We start from the raw sequence: 19993 nt of genomic DNA on the forward strand, positions 1-19993 counted from the left end.
TGGCTATGTATGACAATTGACATATGTCTACCTGAATCACGAATTAGATCACCTAAGTGACGTGAACATACACTATTCAAACCTTAGTCCAGTCTAACATCTCTCTGTCGAGTTTCAATTAGATTCACAAATCAATTAATTATTAGCTAACCAATCAAAAGCATTAATAACATATTTAAATAAGCAAACTATACCCATTCATAGTAAATAAAAGAAAAACAAATATTCAGATTACATATTGAAATCCACCACAATCTTAGAAAGATAATTTAGCTCATAATAACTAATAAAAACAACATCCAACGAAATTTAGCCATGAATCCAAGTTAAAGAAAATAAAAGAAACTAATTATTGAAGTTTTATGATTTCAATTCTCTTTCAAATTCTCTTGTTTTCTTGCTTTGTTCTTGGCTCTTTTTGTCCAAAATAGTCGCTTGTTGCCTCCCCCTTTTAAAACCTCTGAAAAGGCCCTTTAAATAGGCTCTAAAAGCCCTAGTTTACAAAATCTATTCAAAAATAGATTTTTGGTAAGTCCTCGGGCACCGCGGCCTTGTCTCTTGGGCCCTACGACTCCCTACTCGCGGGTGGCACTATGGTGTTCCTCTCTTATGCTGTCTTTGCTGCACTGCTTCATCTTGTGATGTTATTTTCACCTTTTTCCAAGCTGAACTGGGCAAAGTGGTAAACATAAATGGTCTAAGAATCACATCATTTGGACTTCTTAATTGAACGATATATGCAAAATACAGCATCATGTTCAGTCTATGTAGACTACTACAATGCTCTAAATTTGATAAGGAGTTTGACCTCCATCCAATCATAATTGGATGAAGTGGTAAACATCAAAGTTAAAGGCCTTTCTCTTAACTTTCTAATGGTCTAAGAATCATATCAATTGAACTTTTGCCGCTCAAGTTATCCTCAAAATATGAAAATATGTACAAATGAAGCCATCACCATGCTTGCACGAATTTTCATCAAATGAGTTTTTTTCATGAAATTTTCTACAAAAGCAATAAGAGAAATCAACAATAACTATTCTTAAAGTAATTTAAAATAAAATAACATAAAATTAAGCTAAAATAGCTTAAATTTAACTGATCAACATGTAATCTAACTTAACTATGAAAAACACCTAAATTACTCAAATTCAGACCTAAAATCTCAAAAAAGTAGCTACTTAAGCCCTAAAATGTATCAAAATAACTCTAGATAGTAGAGTTATCAAGTACTGCTTGGAAGAATGTGAAAATCGTGTCACAAGATGAAGTAGTATAGTAGAGACAGCATAAGAGAGAAGCACCATAGTGCCATTCGAGAATAAGGCACCATGGTGCCCAAGAGGCAAGGTTGGGTGCCCGACTAGTTATCACAAATCTATTTTTGAAAGAATTTTGGAAACTAGGGTTTTTGGAACTTATTTAAAGGGCCTTTTTCAAAGTTTCTCAAGTGAGGATGGCAAGGAACTATTATATAGAAAATGAGCCAAAAAAAAAAGTAAGAAAACAAGAGAATTAGGGAGAAAATCTCTCTCTAATTATTAATTTTTTTCCTTTTGTGTTTCCCTTATTTTCTTTGACTTAGATTAATGGTTAATTTTCTTTGGATGATATTTTATTTAGATATTATGAACTAATTTGCTTTTCTAGGATTCTAATGGATTTCAAAATATAATCTGAATATTAGTCTCTTTTATTTATTATGAATGGGTATAGTTTTTCTTATTCAAAATTTGCTCTTAATACTTTTGATTGTCTAGCCAATAATTAACTGATTTGTTAGATTTTAGATTGGATTAAGGTTTGAATAGTGTATGTTCACGTCACATAAGTGATCTGATTTGCGATTAGGGTAGACATTTGCCAATTGCCATACATAGCCAAATTAGAATACTAGTTTAATGAACCTTATTTAATTGATTATTATAGACATATCGTAACTTAATTAAGTTAAGTATTTGTACAAGCATCTCAACGAAGACTTGTGCATAGTTTTGGATTCTATGTTAGTTGAATCGCCTATGAATGTACATAATAAGAGAAGTTGGTATGAAATGAATTGTTGAATGAACCCATAATCCTAGATTTTAATCTATTGTCTTTCTCAAATGAATTTTTAGTTTTTGCTAATTAATTTAGTGTTAGATTGAATTTAGATTAATTTGTCATAATTTTAGTACTTAGTGAAAAATTAGAAACAAATCCCTGTAGGATATGATCTTGGACTTATTGTTTATATTATTTGTTCGATACGTATATTTACGTGTACTAAACCAACAACAAGTTTTTGACGCCGTTGTCGAAGATTTGTGTTAATTATTTTACTAATATTAATATTCACAAATTAATCTTAATTCGAGTTTTTCTTTCTTTGTTTTTCAAGTACTTTAAGTTGAGGTGATGAGTTATTATAACTATCAGTGGCCATCTAAAAAGTTTGTGTCTAGGAAGGTTGCTAATGATTATGAATTGGATGCAATCAGTGCTTTGACCGTCCAAGTAGATGCTCTATCTCAGAAAATTGGTACTTTGGGTGTTAATGTTTTTCATAGTCTTTTTGTGACATGCAAGCTTTGTGGAGATAAACATTCAAGTGATTGTTGTCTAGCCTATTATGAATCAATCCAATTTGATGGAAGCTTCAATGGGCAGTAAAACAATTCATACTCCAATAGTTGTAACTTAAGGTGGAATCATCCAAATTTTTCATGAAGTAATGATCAGGTACCTGCATATTCATCACAGCCTATTTTCCATAATGGTTTGCAATCACTAGTTAGAGCCCTTGTACTTGAGAAAAACCAACTTTGGAAGAGATGTTTATACAATGCATGGAAAATATGTATGCAACCATTCAAAGTAATAAAGCTTTAATAAGAAATATGGAGACATATGTGAGTCCACTTATTAATGACATCAACAATAGGTCTCAGAAAACTTTACCAAATGACACTGAGCCTACTCTTAGAAGAGAAGACTATGGTAAGCATATTGATGAGGTAAAATCAAGAATATGGTTGATGACGGAGATAAAGTAAATCAGGAGAATATTTCCAGCAAGCAAGTTCAAGATGACGACATTAAGTAAGAAGAGGAAATATTTACACCACCATAAGTCAAGCCATTTGTGCATCCCATTCTCATTTTGGATACAGCTGATGAGTTACCTAAGAAGGTGAAAAATCCAAAGAAACTCCTTAAAGCTTGTTTAGTTCAAGATGCAACAACAAAGGACAAGAATGAAGAACTCACAAATGTTACACATGTTTTGAAAGCTACACAAAAAATGCATTATTCAAGAAGAACTCAATTTGAGATATTGGGTAAAAGTCATCTTATTCCATCACCATAGGTTGACAAGCACTAAATCTTGAGTTAATGCCACTACAACCTCATCTTAGAAGGAGGCTACTTTCACACCTCAAGCTTTTCCCATGTAAACTCAAACCTCTTTAAAAGGTGAAAAAATATCTCAACCAAAGTCAAGCTATTGACTATAAACAAACACTTCTTGAGAGGTAACCCCAAGCTATATCTTTTTAGATTTAGTTGTTATTTTAGTTAGTTTTTATTTTTCTATTTAAATAAGTAGTTATAATCTCTCCCTGGCTTGTTTTGTTGAATATGCAGGTTTGAAAAGTGTGAAGATGAGGAGAAAGAAAATTAGAACTTTTAATGCACTGCCACCATTTATAGGGAAGTTTATTTTTCTTATCTTTTTTTAGCTTTTCACATTGAGGACAATGTGCAATTTAAGTTTGGGGGAGGGTTTTGTTGTTATTAGTTTTTATGATGTTTTTATGTTAGTTTATTTTTGCTAATCTTTTTTTGTTTCGTTTTGCATTTATGTTTTAGACTTTAAGTTTATTTAAGTTGTTCATCATCTAATTTTATGCATATTTTAAAAACTTGAGCCAAATTTAATTATGCCAATTTCTTTTAATTTTCCTATCAATGATGAGAACTAATTATGTCACGACCCAGTACTCCCCTCGAGCCCGTGACAACCACCGCGGTATCCTGGTAGACACTCATTACCCAGAATGTCAACTTGAAACCCCGCAAGGCTTTACTATCAATTTCTCTGTTCCCTTGTGAGCAACCATTGTCAAATATCGTGTTCTAAAAGATTTTAAGCTGTTTCCAACTTTAAACAAATAAAATATTAATTTTTCGTCTCATAGGGGTATTTTGGTCATTTTTTTCAAAAATTTCGAAACTAGCTAAAACGTAATATACAAGTACAAAACACATAATTCATATTCAAAATGAGTTTAAAAGTCTAAAATCTTCATTTAAAACGAAATTATGGTTATTTGAATATAATAAGAAAATAAAAGAAATATTAAGTAAAATATTTTATTTTCTTATAAAACAATATTTATAGAGTTATATGTGAATAATTTTTATAGCGTAAAAGCTAAATAAATTTATACATACTTAAATACAGTAAGCCAAAATATTTAATTTAATTTACAATAACAAGAGGGCCCCCGAATAAACAAAAGTAAAAAGGACTGTGAACCTACGGTTTGGAAAAATGCAGATCCCACTGTAGTCCTCGATGAAATCAGCTATCTACAGTCTGTACTGAACCTGAAATGGGTAGAAAGGAGGGTGGTGAGATTATAAAATCCCAATGAGTAAACAAACATCATTATAAACATCTAGAGTTGAGTACATGGAGACAATAAAGTAAATCATCATAAACTGGGTCATAGCATTAGAACACATTTTGTTCAAAACACGTAAAGAGGCTTATGAATCTTAGAAAAATCTAGGCTTGTGCCATAAATCCATTCTCGGGGACACCTTGGCCGAGGCATCCTACCGAGACCGCCAAGGCTATTAAAACTCACATTTCACATAAATCATGTTTTTGTTTTGAAAACATAGTCGTTCCTTGGCGTTGGCTGAGTTCCCCCTCACGTGGTGGTTTAGCGTGAAGTGAACCCAAAACTTTACCTCATGAGATACCCTACGCGCCTCTCCGTTCGAGGTAAGAATATAATGGGGTTTACCGTGCCTCTCTAAAAGGCTGGTCCACAGAAACCCCTTACTGCAGTGATTAATTAATATATAATCCACCATATAATAAAACTCAATAACATGATATGACAATTTTGTAATTCGTAGTTTTTCAAGGCAACCAAACAATTCGCATTTCAATACAATTGCCAACTAGCCAATCATGCTCGATTTATCATAAGCCAGTCAATTTAAACAATCAAATTGCCACAATTAACAGTCTCCGTGTACTCTATTTTTCAAAATCATTATTAATTCCAAAACAATTTATAAATTAATTTCATTGAAACTCATTTATTCATAAAACATGATAATTTACCTTTTTAAATTCCTTTTTCCATAGAATTCATAAAAGCATCTAAAAACCACCCTAGATAATTAAAATGACAGTAAGTTTACTCACAATGTCTAGAATGCAGACTTTCGAAGCACTCTGTCTACTAGTCCTCGGATACAATTTCCTTACCTTTATCGGAGGACTCACCACCTTGACACAGTACAAAATCGAGAATTTCACCAAGTTGGTACTAAATCAAAATTAAACTAATTTCGACTACCAATGCATGATATGGAATGCAAAAATGCACTGGTAACTATCTAAACTCAGTATTGGCCTAATTCGTCTTATCACCCGATTAAATTTCTAACGCGTCCGTTTAAACTCCAATTTAATTCTTTTCAGTTTCTATACCTCAATTGCACCCACATTAACTTAATGTCCCTCAGTGTGGTGCAAATTATCAGTCTCGATAGTAAATTACGAAAATACCCCTAGTGGGTAAAAATTCATATTTTTGCTCCGAAAATTCCCATTATTTTTCTAAGCTCATAATTCATCATTTCTTAACCAATTCTATTACAATAAAAATCAAACTCATCCTCACTCAATACATGGTAAATTCAGCCATTAATGGTTGTGGGAGAAAATAAATTCTTTTCTTGTTGTTTTGTTTCTAAATATACTAAACTAACTAAAAACACTAACATATATTAAAATCAAATAAATCCAACAACTTTCTCTCTCTAAACCCATTTTGATCAGCCAACAATTCATCATAAAAACATGCAATTTGAGCATGGAAAATGAAGAGAAATGCTTAAGGAAAATATATTTCAAGCTTAAGTTGAAAAATCCTACCTTTTTCACTTGTTTTCCTTGATTTTCCACACTTTTTCTCTTGAAATTCCTCACCTAGGTTTTGTTTTTCCTTTCTTTCCCTCTCTTCCTTTCTTGGCCAAATATTTGGGGAATAATGGGCTGATTTGTGCTGATTTTTAAGTTAAATAATAAAATATCCTAAGCTTGACACATGGCATTTTCTAATTGGTCCATTTTTAAAATTTTAAAAATTTAAACATTCTATCTCCACCACATGATTAGTCAAGGGTCAAAGATGAAGATAAAGGAAGACCATGTGCTGGAAAAAATATCTTGATGGTGGAAATTACAATTTTGCCCCTGAAGTGGCAAAATTACCATTTTACCCTTTTACTCCAAATTATACCGAAATTAAAATTTTTCACTTCTAAACCTCAAATCATACTCCAATAAGTCAAATGGGGTCAAAAAAATCTTTTCTAAAATTCTCATTTTGTCCTCAGGTGGTAAATGACCATTTTGCCCCTAGTTAGTGAAAATTTCGATTTGACTCCAAATTGATCCTCAAACTCCAAATTACCATTTTAAGTCATCCATGAACTGTGAAACTCTTAATCTCACCTTAAAATTCCTATTTCATCTAGTTCGAGGATTAAATAAACTTTGTTGTACCTCTAGGTACAATACCGACTTTTGTAAATTTTTCGGGACTCTCTTAGCATGCAATCATGCTATCATCACATGTATGTCATGAATAGTATTTTATAAGGTCGAGCTTTACAGCACTACCCCTCTTAAAATAAAATTTTGACCTCAAAATTTCACTTACCGAATTCGAAGAAAAGATGTGGATATTGGTTTCTCATCTGGCTCTCGATTTCCCACGTCATCTCCTCCATTCGAGCATTCTTCCACAATACTTTCACCATTGGAATGCTCTTGTTCCTTAGCACTCGATCCTTTCGATCTAGAATACGTACAGGCTGCACCTCGAACTTCAAATCCTCGTGCAACTCAATGGGAGGTGTCTCTAAAATGTGAGAGGGATCGGGAACATACTTTTTCAACATCGAGAAGTGGAAGACATTATGAATCCGATCTAACTTTGGGGGTAATTCAAGTCTTTAAGCCATTGGCCCAATCCTTTCAATGATACGAAAGGGTCCAATGTATCTTAGATTGAGCTTTCCCCTCTTCGCGAATCGAATCACACCTTTTATCACCCAATAAATACCACAAATTATCACAATAATATAATCAAATAAGATTTAATACTTGAAAATTTCAAATTATCACCAATTTCCTCTCACCTACTTCATCCCAACAAAGCGGAGTTCGGCACTTCCTTCCATACAAAGCCTCGTATGGTGCCATCCCAATACTAGACTGAAAACTATTATTATACTCAAACTCCACCAATGGCAAGTGTCTATCCCAACTCCCAATACAGTCAATGACACAAGCCCGTATCATATCCTCCAAGGTCTGAATAGTTCTCTCAGATTGACCATCTGTCTGTGGATGAAAGGCAGTACTAAATCTCAATTTAGTTCAAGAGCTTCCTAAAATTTCGGCCAAAATCGAGAAGTAAATTGAGGGTCTCGATCTGACACAATAGAAACTGGGACTCCATGTAATCTCACAATCTCATCTATATAAAGTCTTGCCAACCTCTCAATAGAATACGTGCTATAGATAGCCAAGAAATGGGCGGACTTAGTCAATCTATCCACAATCACCCAAATAGCATCCTTCCCACTTTGTGTCCGCGGTAAACCCAATACAAAGTCCATAGTCATGTGTTCCCACTTCCATTCATGAATCGGTAAAGGCTGAAGAGTACCTGACGGTTTTTGATGCTCCGCCTTGATCTGTTGGCATGTGAGGCATTTCGCTACAAACTCTGCTATGTCTCGTTTCATACCCGGCCACCAATAACTTTCTTTAATAGTCCGATACATCTTGGTGCTTCCGGGATGTAAAGCGTAGACAGAAGAATGAGCTTCCTCCAAAATAGCTTGTCTCAACTGATCATCCTTAGGGACACAAATTCGGTCTCTAAGCATCAAAGTACCATCATCGCTGAGTCTAAACTCACTAGCTTCTCCATCTTGCAGCTTTTGAACATCCTGTTTCAACCAATCATCAGATTTCTTCAATTCTCTGATCTGATTCAACAATGAAGGTCTCACGACGAAACTAGCAAGTAGGGTTCCATCCTCACCATTATTCAACTAGATCCCTAGAGATTTCATCTCAAGTAACATCGAAAAATAAGAACTCCGAAGTGTTGCTAACGACGATGAGGATTTACGACTTAAGGCATCCACTACAACATTTACTTTTCCCAGATGATAATCAAGCACTAAGTCATAATCCTTAATCAACTCCAACCATCGTCTCTGTCTCAAGTTAAGCTCTTTTTGGGTGAGCAAATACTTCAAACTCTTATGATTAGTAAAAATTCGGCAACGCTCACCATATAAATAATGTCTCCAAATCTTCAATGCAAAGACTACTGCTGCTAACTCCAAGTCGTGAGTAGGGTAATTCGTCTCGTGCTTCTTCAACTGTCGGGAAGCATAAGCTATTACCTTCTCGTCCTGCATCAACACACACCCTAATCCCAACTTAGATGCATCGCTATATACCACAAATTCTTTTCCACTAACAGGAAGTGTTAAAACGAGAGCGGAGGCTAACCGGTTCTTTAGCTCCTGAAATCGATTCTCACAAACATCATCCCACTCAAACTTAACTCCTTTACGAGTCAAACGAGTCAGAGGAGCTGCTATCAAAGAAAATCCCTGAACAAATCTCCAATAATAACCGGCTAAGCCAAGGAAACTACGAATCTCTGTAACCATTCTTGGTTGCTCCCATTGTAAGATTACCTTTATCTTCTTGGGATAGACATAAATTCCAGCTTCGGACACCACATGTCCCAAGAAAACCACTTCCTTCAACCAGAATTCACATTTAGAGAACTTGACATAGAGTTGTCTCTCGCGCAAAGTTTGCAACACAATGCGTAAATGGGCAGCATGTTCATCATCATTATTCGGATAAACCAGGATGTCATCGATGAATACTATCATAAACTTATCCAAGTATGGATGGAACACTCTGTTCATAAGATCCATAAAAACTGCCGGGGCATTAGTCAAACCAAACGGCATCACTAGAAACTCATAATGCCCATAACTCGTCCTGAAAGCAGTCTTGGGTACATCCTGCTCCTTAATCCTCAACTGATAGTACCCAGATCTCAAATCAATCTTAGAGAATACCATAGCACCTCGTAATTGATCAAAAAGATCATCTATCCAGGGTAAAGGGTATTTATTCTTGATGGTCACTCGGTTCAGCTGACGGTAATCGATACACAATTGAAGAGTGCCATCCTTCTTCTTTACAAATAGGACTAGTGCTCCCCAAGGAGAAATGCTAGGGCGAATGAAACCTTTATCCACCAAATCTTGCAACTGGACTTTCAGTTCCTTCAACTCTGCTGGAGCCATTCTATATGGAGGAATAGAAATAGGTGCGGTACCCGAAAGTAAATCAATAGGGAACTCAAGCTCTCGATCAAGAGGTAGTATCGGTAAATCATCAGAAAATACATCAGGAAACTCACTTACTATTGGGACATCCTCTAACTTAGGTTCCCCCTGTGAAGTATCGATCACGTATGCCAAATAAGCCGGATACCTTTTTTGCACTAATTTCGAAGCTTTGATGGCCGAGATTACACAAGATGGTAATACTCGACGTTCCCCTACAAACACAATCTCTGCTCCCTCCGAATTTCGAAGAACAACTTCTTTTCGGAAACAATCCACGTTCGCCAGATGTGCAGTTAACCAGTCCATACCCAATATTAAATCAAAATCCAAGATCTCTAGAGGAATTAAGTCACCCCTAAATTCTTCCTCACCTACCCTTACCCCACAGTCTCTATAACAAGTATTTCTAATCAACTGTTCTCCTAGAGGGGTATGCACTACAATTTCTCCCTCTAATGGTGACAGGTTTCTATCAGCAATTGATGCAAATGTCGTACTCACATAAGATCTATCTGAGCCAGAATCTATCAAAACATAAGCATCTTTATCAAATAAAGACATAGTACCTGTCACTGCTCTAGGTTGGACCCGTGCCTCATCTTCTGTCATAGCAAAAACTCTTGTCGTGGTACGAGTCTGTGGTCTCGAAGGTGGATGTGTCGGGGTATTACTCTCCACACCGGACCGTATGGCTACTCCTTATCTCGGTGGTAACCCAGAAGAATCTTTCCTCTGCATATCAGTGCGAGCTGGTGGAGATGATGCAACTACAGTGGCTCATCCTAACCGTGGGCAATTACTCCTAATATGACCCGTCTGTCCACATTGGAAACATCTTGTTGGCCCTCTACATAGCCCACTATGATAATTCCCACAATTTCTACATCTGTTAGAACTTCCGGAACTCTTCCCAAAACCAATCATAACAGATCTGCTAAACCTCGAAGGTCTCTGCTGTGATGGTGGAAATGGAGGTCGAGGAGATGTCACGAAAACAGAAGTAGTGCTCCCTGAAGTCGCTGAGTCTTTGCCTCTTTTTACTGGCTGACTAGAAGACATACCAGGATTCCTCCTTTTTGCAAACTCAGTCTGAATCCTCCTATTCTCAATCGCGAGCTTCTCAGCCCGTAAAGCCATCTGTACCACCTCCTTATGTGGCTCTCTACCAGTCACTGTCATTCACTCTCTAATCTCATTACGGAGCCCTTCCTCAAAATAGCTGGCCTGATCCTGCTCAGATTTCACCAAATCCGGCATATATAACATCAACTCGTTAAAACGAGTCTCATACTCCTCTACAGTTAGATTTCCCTGTTTCAAACTCAGAAATTCTCTCTTCTTTTCTTTCTGATGGAAATAAGTGAAATACTGACCATCGAATTCCCTGAGAAAATCAGACCATGTCTGAGGAGTAGCGGAACGGGACTTCACCGAATTCCACCAAGTACGAGCCCTCTTCTCTAATAATCTCATAGCTACCATCAGCTTCATGTCGTCGTCTAATCCCATATCAGAGAGAGTCTCTGAAACTTGATTAATCCAGTCCTTTGCCATAGTGGCATCCAACTCACCCGTGAAAGATACACAACCCAATTGCCTAGCCTCCTTCAGCTTCTTGGAAATGGATACATCCTGTACTGGTGGTGGAACTAAAGGAGTAGTTGGAGGCACTACAGGTGGAAAAAATATCCTGATGGTGGAAATTATAATGTTGCCCCTAAGGTGGTAAAATTACTATTTTACCCTTTTACTCCAAATTATACCGAAATTAAAATTTTTCACTTCTAAACCTCAAATCATACTCCAATAAGTCAAATGGGGTCAAAAAAATCTTTTCTAAAATTCTCATTTTGTCCCGTTAGAGGCAAATGACCATTTTGCCCCTAGTTAGTGAAAATTTCGATTTGACTCCAAATTGATCCTTAAACTCCAAATTACCATTTTAAGTCATCTATGAACTGTGAAACTCTTAATCTCACCTTAAAATTCCTATTTGATCTAGTTCGAGGATTAAATAAACTTTGTTGTACCTCTAGGTACAATACCGACTTTTGTAAATTTTTCGGGACTCTCCTAGCATGCAATCATGCTATCATCACATGTATGTCATGAATAGTATTTTATAAGGTCGGGCTTTACAAATTATATTCTTATCTTAATTCTTTGCAATTGTGAATATTGTTTAAGTATTATGTAAATTCTTATGCTAAGATTCATTGTTAAGATGAGATTTCTACAATTTGCACATTGTGTCTTTTGCTTAGATTCATTATACATATCTATAGAAGATTTATGTGAGTGTGAAATTTTGAATTATGTATTTAGTTCCATAATTTGTTTGATTCTTTCTCGAGGTAAAATCCTACGCTATACATAGTTAAAAAGATGATTTAGGCTATCTTTGGATCAATTGAGCCTTTTTAACCTACTTTTACATAATTTATCCTTAGTTTACCCTTTTTGAGCCTAATGCAATATTTTCTGTGTTTAAACGCTTAATTATTAGCCTAAAGCCTTGCACAAAAATTCTAATTTTTGCATTCCTCACTCCTAAGTGCATATGTCAATTTAGGAAGTGTTATGGGCTAGATAGTGAGAAAGGTAGTAAAGATGAAAAGTGATGAAAAGTTCAAAAGTATGATTGTATTCATCTCACTACCCAATTAAAGAAATAAGTTTGGAGGTGTGAAATTGAGAAAAAGAAAAAGATTAAAGTGTTGATCATAAGAAAAATTTGATGAAAAGGGGGTATAGGTGAAGGAAAATAAACTTCTAAATAGGTCTTAAAACAATTATGTGCTTAGGGTGATTTGAGCTACATATTATCCCATATCCTACCTCAACCCTAGCCAAGCATTACAAGCTAATTAAAGTCCTATTAATTCTTAACTTAGTATTAGTCTACATTAGTGGAGAGAGAGATGAAAAGAAAACTTATGAAACTCTATTATTAATTTGAATTTTGCATGCATAAAAACTTATACAGAGTGTATAACGTTCTAGGTGAAAAGATTGCATACACACACGAAAATCCATTTGATGATAACTTTGCATTTGAATTGAAATATAAACTTGAATATAATTTGTGTGCTGCTTAGAGTTGAGAATATGGATTAACTTTTGAGGATTAAAGATAATTAATGAGTTAGTGCAATCGATTTCTAGTTAAGTGTTTTCTTCATTTAGGTTATTACATTTTATTTTATGTTTTGCTTGATGACTAGCAAAATCTTAAGTTTTGGATGTGATAACTCTATTATATAGAGTCATTTTGTCATATTGTGGAGGTTTAAATAGCTAAGTCTTTAAGATTTTAAGTTCAAAGTTAAGTATTTTAGTTATTTCTCTTAGTTAAGTTCAATTACATGTTAATTAGCTTAGTTTAAATTATTTTAGTTTAATTTTATGTTAAATTGCCTTAAATTACTTTAAAATTAGTTGTTGCTGATCTATTTGATTGCTTTCATAAGAAAATGGATGAAAAGGCTTTACTTGGTGTGAACCGTGCAAGTATGGTCAATGTTTCTCCTGCACATGTTATAGTATTTTGAGCATATCTTTCAATACATAAGCTTAAATGAGGTGATTCTTGAATCATTGGAAAGCTAAGAAATAAGGATACAACTTTCATATTTACCACTTTCCTCCTTCGACCTAGAAAAAGTCAAAAATCACGTCACAAGATGAAGTGGTGGTGGAGAGACAACATAAGAGAGGAGCACCATAACGCCACCCGAGAGTAAGGCGCCTCGGCGCTCGACGAGTTACTAGAAATCTGTTTTTGATGAGATTATGGAAACTAGGGTTTTTAGAGCCTATTTAAAGGGCCTTTTTCAGAGGTTCTCAAGTGAAGACGGCAAGCAATTATTCTGGAGAAAATGAGTCAAAAACAAAGCAAGAGTTTTAGAGAGAGAATCAAGATCAAAAGCTTTAATCATTAGTTTTTTTCCTTTTGTGTTTCTCTTATTTTCTTTGACTTGGACTAATAGCTAATTTTATTTGGATAATGTTTATTTAGATATTATGAACTAATTTGTTTTTCTAGGATTCTAGTGGATTTCAACATGTAATTTGAATATTAATGTTTTTTTTATTTATTATGAATGAGTATAGTTTTACTTATTCAACTTTGCTCTAAATGTTTTTGATTGTTTGGCCAATACTTAACTGATTTGTAAATTTAATTGAGATTCAACAGAGAAATTTTAGATTGGATTAAAGTTTAAATAGTATATGTTTACGTTGCTTAAGTGATTTGATTTGCGATTAAGGTAGACATATGCCAATTGCCATAATTAGCCAAATTAGAACACTAGCTTAATGAACTTTATTTAATTGATTACTATAGACATATAGTGACCCAATTAAGTTAGATATTTGTACAAGCATCTCAACGAAGACTTATGCATAGTTTTGGATTCTAGGTTAGTAAGACCAGTGATGAATGTAAATAATAAGAAAAGCTAGTAGCAGATGAATTGTTGAATAAACCCATAATCCTAAGTTTTAATCTACTGCCTTTTTCAATTAAATTTTTAGTTTTTGTTAATTAATTTAGTGTTAGATTGAAATTAGATTTAATTAGTTTTTCATAAAATCAAGTTATTTGAACAAGATTAATTTGTCATAATTTTAATACTTAGTGAAAAATTAAGAGCAAATCTTTGTGGGATATGATTTTAGATTTACGATCTATATTACTTATTCAATAAGTATACTTACGTGTACTAAATTGACAACAAGATTCATTTGGTTGTATAGTATTTTCGTACTTCTACCTTTTTCTTTTTTTTTGCAACAGGGTCCATTTCACAAATCAATTTTAATTTAAAAAGGAAAATGGAATTTAGTTTTTTTTTATATATATGTAGATTGACACAATTTAAAAAAAAAACAAGTGATGCATGACCTATTCTATTTTAGAGATGTCAATAGGAATCATGTAAATAGATACCTTGCATTACTCATCCTGATTAAGTATGATTATGGTATCCTATAATCATGTTGAAATAGGGTTTAGATAGTAAAACTATTACTCGTCCCGTCATGAGTTCGGGTAATGGTTTTAGAGTACTCATTGTTCGAATCTGATTATAAATAATGATTTTTTATATTAAGTTTTAGTTAATATATTATTTTTATTTATAAATTTTTTATAATTAATTTAATACTTACTAAAAATTCATTAATTGTTCCAATTATGATTTCAAATATTAATTTTATTATTTTATATATTAATTTTAATTTATTAATTTATTTTTTATGATTAATATACATAAAAATTGATTTTGAATTTATTTTAATTAGGTATTTAACAAGTAGGTTTTAAGATATTCAGTAAAATTTAAGTAACAGTTAAAAAATTTAATCGAATATTTAAAAGATACGAGTACCTTATCAAATAATAGAGTTTGAGTTCAGGTATCTCAAAAATAACGAATGTCTTATCCGTTAACATCTATGCACAATATCAATCAAATTTACGGACACCTAACATTTAAAATAAGAGAAATATAAACCATTAATTAGTAGTACTTTATCATTTGCTTTTAAAAAATAAAAAAATTATTACTTAATCATTTTACTTTTTGATATAATTGCTCCCCGTGTCTTTTTGTGATGGAATCTTTTGCAACACACACAACACAAGTACATTTTAATGCACATGGAAGAAATTGAGACAATGGCACCGTTTCTATTTTATTTAAAAATAAGGCATACAAGGAATGTGGAGGCTCGCATTTCCATCATTCATTACATCTCCCAAGAGTAATTTCAATGTCTCAAAATTAGATTTGACTTATGCTGTGAAAAAAGGGTAATATGCGGCTTCACCAAAGTTGCACAAATTATCAACCAACCCATTGCCTTAAAAGAAGAAAAACGATCCACGTTGGTAACTAAATTTTGGTTGCAGAACATGTTCCTTGCAGGCACTAACACGTCATCAAGCACGGTGGACTAGGCCCTGGCACAGCTCATCCATCATCTTAAAATTTTGGCACAAGTCCAACAAGAGTTGGACTCAATTGTAGGTACACCGGCTTGTTTTTGAACTAGACCTGCCCAAACTGATGACCTACTTTCAAACCGTCATCAAAGAAACTTATTGAGATACGATCTCATATTCAAATATGAAAATAATTAATAAATTAAATATATAACGTAACGAAAAAATACACTAATATTTAATCAGAGAAACAGTCGAATCCTACAATATTAATGTTTGTGTTTTTCATATAACTTTCAAATTAATTATGAACACTCATAAGTTTAATAGTTACATATCTTACCCTAGATATCATAATCAAGAGCCAATTAAATCAAAATCTTTGCTTCTTCACCTTTAGGATTCATCAAATCTTTAGCTACCCAAGTGCTTGGCCTCTAACAGTAATCCACACAATAACTGAATAAGACCTTCTCAAAAGGTAAGATTTTTTACTTGTGCTAGCAAGTTTTGTTTCTAAGACAAAAAAAATAAAAAATTCTTGCTGAATCTTATTTTTGTCAGACAAAGAAAAATATTTTTCTTTTCTTATTTTATGAAACGACTGAGAAGTGGCTAGAGGCTTAGAGTTTTAGTTTGCTAACATATTATATTTATATAGCCAAACTAAGTTGTAACCCTAAATACAACAGTTGTGTTTTAATTTAACTAAGTCATTGTGAACTTAATTAATTTCTCATTTTATTTTGGTCTATTCTAATTAAGTCCAACTTAATTAATTATCCTTATTTAATCCCAATCATGTCACTTAATGTGTGTGACTCATTAGGCTTCTAACATGTTAGCTCAAATATCAATTTGATAACTGATTTATATTTATAGATTATGAGTGGTATCTAGCAATACATCATGACCACCCAAATGTTAGAGAGTCAATTAAAAAATTTGACAAAGCCCTTCAGTGATAAGCTTCTCAATGCAATACGGTCCTTTCATCAAAAAATTTGGATATGTCATTAAGCATGGTTCGGTGTCTACTTATGACATTCCATATTAGTTCTCATAATTCATGACTAACCTTATGAATTTAGGAAACTAACTTTTCTCAAATTCATCATGCTTTGGCCAGAAACTTTATACCAGTTAATCAAGAATTGAGAATAAGTGAGATACATCCCTTCATATCACGTGGGGTGATGAATCCTCTCTTAATCACTCATTCACCTTCACATGCTTCATGGCATACCCAAAAACATCCTGTTTAGGCATTTAGTCGCTTCCAAACCCATAGAGGTGAAATCAAAGTATGTCATTCTCTATACAAGATGACCTGGTGTCTCAAGTCTGAGGACTAGTTGCACGATTATCACATGAGAACATTTTCCATAGACACTTGAGTGAAATGCTAAATGGAGTTCTCACAGTGGGTCATGTTCAGTGAACTTGTTCTTTAACAAGCACTTACATATTATCCTCAAGCATCCCATATACTTCAATCTATGAGATTGATTACTTACTTTCCAAGTAAGGAGGCTTAACATGTACCAGTCTTTGAGCATTGTCAATGCCCTATCTTGACAATACAATGACCAGGAACAATTTTAGGAACATGACTTTGATGCATAGTGATCTCATAATTGTAACAACTTTACAATTCTCTTGTAAGGCTTTTATGTTCCATGGGCTTCATCCAATTAGTACTTAATAACTCTTTATTATTGCCCTAACATGAAGGAAAACCTCTCTCACATATAGTTATGCGATTAAGTATCCATTAAATGACAATATATATTTCTTGATCAATTCAATTGGCTCAAGGGCATATACTAACAAAACCTTCCACCTTTATCCATCGACGTTGTTCTCTCTTCCTTGGATAGCAGCTGAGAGTTGCGAGATCAATGGCTACCACATCCCAAAGGGCTCTACATTATTGGTCAACACATGGGCCATTGGACGTGATCCAAATCAATAGGTTGAGCCGCAAGAGTTGAGACTTGAAAGATTTTTGGCAAGGGGAGAAAAGCCCAACATTGATGTTTTGGGAAATCATTTCGAGGTTATACCGTTTAGTGTTGGATGTAGAATATGTGCTAGTATGAGGTCAGGGTTGCGCATAGTGCAACTGCTAACAGCGAAATTGGTTCATGCATTTGATTAAGGCTTGCCTTAAGAATTAATTCTTAAGAGGCTGAACATGGAAGAAGCTTATGGCTTGACCTTACAACGCGTCATGCCCTTGACGGTGCACCCCAGGCCTAGGCTTTTGAAGCATGCATATCCAACATCTACTTAATTAGTTTCTTTTTTTGTTATTATTTTTTTAGTAATATATGATCGTTGGATGCTCATTAAGACCTTTAAATCTCTTTTTTCTCTTCTTAGGGTTCCACCTTGAGAAACCGATAGCAATGCTCCATATTTGATCATATTAATGATGGATTTGTATGTGCATTTACCGGGCCCAGGCTGCATGCTATTTAGTTAAATGCTACTAGCCTTAATGCATCCTTTATATGCTTTGTAAGTGAACAAACATTTATTACAATCTTAACATTCAAACATTTGACTCATTAGTTGATATATGATAAAAAATGAAAGACTCAATTTTATTAAACCAAATCATAAGGTTTAAAATAAAAAATATTTTATTAATTAAAAATAAAAAAATAAATTAAATCAAGAGAAGAAATTGAATCAAATAAAAGAGATAGATATAAAAAAATATAATTTTCCCAATAATTTTATGAATAATTGAAAGTAAAGTACAAATATAGAAAAACTCTCACTAAATATTTATTACTACTCAATATTAGCACTTTTTGAGAAAAAAAATTGATTTATAGCTTCATCTATGGATTCCTCGCATAAGCTAAAAATTTTAATTTTGAAAATCAAATACTTCAAAGTAGAAAAATATTTTTATAAGTTATGTTAGACACCCACTAAAAGTGTGGTAAAGAGAAGATTAAGATAATATTTGGCAGATTTAATACGAAAGTAATACTATATAAGATGTATAAAACTATTTGATAATATTTTGATCCTTTTTTTTAGAATTAAATACTGTAATTTATTTTTATTAAGTATAAAAACCAAAAACCAACCTTGGTAAATCAAATCATAAGATTTCAAAATGAAAGAAATACAGAAAATAAAATCTTTTCTTAATAATTTAAAATAAAAAATTAAATTAAATCAAGATAAAAAGTTGAAAGAAATAAAAATGGAATATGAAAAATAAAAATTTTCGTATATTTTTATGAATTATTGAAGAATAAACTGTGGAATATAAAAAAAAATGTTATTAAATATTTGTTATAAAGAAGACAACAACTGTGTGTTTTTCTCTTCTTCAACCCAAAATCTAATGTCTAAGGGATTGTTTGGTTGAAAGGAAGTAAGGCACATTCCCTGCATTTTAAAAGAGTGTAATCACATTACATTGTTTGTTGAAGGGAAATAGGAGTGGCATCTCATTGCAAGGAAAGTCATTGCCTTCAGCTAAGGGAATTTCATTCCCTCTATGGGTATTCTTTGTGATTTTGGGGTGTGTTTTCCTCTATGGGTTTAGGGTTAATAAAGATGAAACAATTGTGTAAAGGGTTGATTTTCTATAGCTATTAGGGGGTCGAGCTCCCTCTACTGCTTCATATTTGGTGCAAGGGTTAGGTTAGGGTATTTTCAGCAAAGGGAAAGTATTGATTTTGTTCTTGCATTTTTCCTGATTGATTTTGGCTTGCTGTTTCATATTTTTTCTTAGAAAAATATGTATAATAATAGCATTGTTGAGATAACTAGAGTAAAAGGGTTTAGGGTTTTTAGTCAAGAAGGGAAAGAAAGGGTTAAAGGAAGATGGAAAATTGTGTCTTCCCTGTTAGATTTAAAATAATAGTTTAGGGTGGATAATAGTTTTGTGGCTTATATAAGATGGTTGGTTCAAGTTTATATAATGTTTAGGGTAGTGTTTATATGGTGTTTAGGGTAGTGTTTGGGGTATATGATACAATGCATGTGTTTCATAATGTTTATATTGTGTTTATATAGTGTTTCATATAGTGTTTAGGACAGTGTTTATATAGTGTTTCAAGTTGAATTAATGCATTCTTTTTTTCTCTCTCATCTTGGATTAAATGCTACATACAATGTGTTTTAACTAGTTGTTGTTAATTACACATTGATTAGGGTATGTACTTTTACTTTATTATTTTATTCTATATAGTATTAATTCCAACATTGCTACATATATAAAGTGGATTGTCTTACTATTTTTTACATGTTGTCTTTCTATAATATAGTTCAGACAATGAGCAGATATTCTAAATGGCAAATTCCAATGATCGCGTCTAC

The 19993-nt window shown here is 33.3% G+C and overlaps 1 pseudogene; it reads left to right on the top strand.

The window, feature by feature from the left end:
* Window positions 1-2882: 2882 nt before the first annotated feature.
* Window positions 2883-17939, top strand: LOC148763748 (flavonoid 3'-monooxygenase pseudogene; annotated as a pseudogene).
* Window positions 17940-19993: the final 2054 nt, after the last annotated feature.

Source organism: Theobroma cacao, chromosome 3 (assembly GCF_053813885.1).
Source record: "Theobroma cacao isolate CCN51 chromosome 3, ASM5381388v1, whole genome shotgun sequence".
Lineage (NCBI taxonomy): Eukaryota > Viridiplantae > Streptophyta > Magnoliopsida > Malvales > Malvaceae > Theobroma > Theobroma cacao.